The sequence below is a fragment of the Arachis hypogaea genome, chromosome 15, assembly GCF_003086295.3.
Source record: "Arachis hypogaea cultivar Tifrunner chromosome 15, arahy.Tifrunner.gnm2.J5K5, whole genome shotgun sequence".
Lineage (NCBI taxonomy): Eukaryota > Viridiplantae > Streptophyta > Magnoliopsida > Fabales > Fabaceae > Arachis > Arachis hypogaea.
Genome location: NC_092050.1, coordinates 109,343,417 through 109,345,618, shown reverse-complemented (window position 1 = coordinate 109,345,618; position 2,202 = coordinate 109,343,417). Strand labels below are relative to the sequence as shown.

Sequence of the window (2,202 nt, the reverse complement as noted above, 5' to 3'; positions counted from 1 at the left end):
CCAATCAACATCTAACCACCTTTCTGAGGATATGTGATACTGTGAAGTCTAATGGTGTTCATCCTGACACCTATAGACTACTTCTGTTCCCTTTCTCACTCAAGGACAAGGCATCCAAATGGCTGAAATCCTTCCCAAAGGAGAGTTTAGGAACCTGGGAAGATGTGGTAAACAAATTCCTGGCAAGATTCTATTCTCCTCAATGGATTAACAAGCTGAGAGCTGAGGTGCAAACATTCAGGCAGTAGGATGGTGAGACTCTATATGAAGCATGGGAGAGGTTTAAGGACCTGACAAGAAGGTGTCCACCAGATATGTTCAATGAATGGGTGCAGCTACAAATTTTCTATGAAGGCCTTTCTTATGAATCAAAGAAGGTAGTAGACCATTCATCCGGGGGATCTCTGAACAAGAAGAAGACCATTGAAGAAGCCATAGATGTCATTGAAACTGTAGCTGAGAATGACTACTTCTATGCTTCTGAAAGAGGCAACACTAGAGGAGTGATGGAGCTGAACAATGTGGATGCACTGCTGGCCCAAAATAAACTTATTACCAAGCAGCTGGCTGACCTCACCAAGAAGATGGAGAGGAACCAAGTGGCAGCAATCACCACCTCATCAGCAACCCAAGAGGGAGTGAATGCTGAGGCAGAGGAGGAGCAAGAACAAGCCAATTACATTGGAAACTCACCCAGGCAAACCATGATCCGTACTCCAAAACCAACAACCCTGGATGGAGGAATCACCCAAACTTTGGGTGGGGAAATCAACAAGATTAAAACCAAGATCAGAGACGTCACAACCCCAACAACCATGCAGCTCACCAATATTCCACACAAAGATCATATCAACACCACCCTAACAACACCTCTCCACATCCATACCAAAACCAGAATAACCAAACTCACCCCTCCACTCTCAACTCACCCTCATCTGAAGATAGACTCTCCAAAATTGAGACTATGCTTGAGGGCATATGCAAAGAGATTCAAGATAATAAGGTATTCAAAGAGGAGGTGCGAGCTAGCATCAAGAACCAGGGAGACACCATCAAGAGGCTGGAATTTCAAGTGGATACTTATCTGAAAAGATTCCCAAACCTACTGATAGCTTCCCAAGTGACACAGAGAAAAATCTGAGAGGTGAAGCAAAGAAAGTCAGATGGGAAGATTGCAAGATGGTTACTACAAGTAATAAGGAGACTGAGGAAAAGCAAAACAAGCCATTAGAACAACTTGGAGAGACATCAGCAGAGAAACAGGAAAAAGATCACCAAGAACCCAAAACTTTACAAAAGGAGCTGACACAAAAGGAGCTACTGAAACTTTATGCACCTTTTCCCCAATTACTCAATGGTGCTATAGAGAAGAGAATATACTCAAGGTTTCTTGACCTGTTTGCATCACTCCAGGTAAACATACCATTCATCAAGGCCCTCCAACAAATGCCCTCATACATCAAGTATATGAAGGAGCTGCTGACCAAGAAAAGCTCACTCAAGGGAGGACAAACGATAGTGATGAATAAGGAGTGCAGTGCTCTCATTCAACCAGAGTTGCCTATAAAAAGGAAGGACCCATGGAGTTTTCACATTCCCTGTGTAATAGGAGAAACACTGTTTGATAGAGCACTCTGTGATTTGGGAGCAAGCATCAACTTAATGCCTTTATCCCTTATGAAGAGGCTGCAGATCAATGAGATAATGCCCACAGATGTAGTCATTAGGCTGGCTGACAAAACTCAAAAACAAGCAATAAGTGTGGTAGAAAACGTGTTAATAAAGGTTGGGAAATACTTTCTTCCCACAGACTTTGTCATCTTAGACATGGAAGAGAGTCATACTCACCCAATCATATTGGGAAGACCATTCCTAGCTACAGCCAGAGCACTCATAGATGTGGAGCGAAGGGAGCTAATTTTGAGGATCCATGATGAACAGCTCAGCTTCAATGTCTTCAAACTCTCACTAGAAACAGATCAAGAGAACAAAGAACCAAGCAAAGATCATAATGAGATACCGAGGGAAGAAGCAAGCACCGAAGCACAAACAACACCTCTGGGAAACCCCTTAGTTCATGAACAAAGAACTCAGCAGCTGTCACAGCTTAAGGAAAATCAGGAGGAACCTAAACCACCAAAGTCTTGTGAGACCAACAACAAAATTTCCTTAGAAGAGGAGGTCACAAAGAGCAAGGCATCA

General features: G+C 43.1%; 1 non-coding gene across 1 annotated transcript; it reads right to left on the bottom strand.

The window, feature by feature from the left end:
* Positions 1-212: 212 nt before the first annotated feature.
* On the bottom strand, positions 213-319 carry LOC112753099 (small nucleolar RNA R71). The gene has a single exon (XR_003177498.1). It is a non-coding gene; the product is annotated as a small nucleolar RNA R71 (small nucleolar RNA).
* Positions 320-2,202: the final 1,883 nt, after the last annotated feature.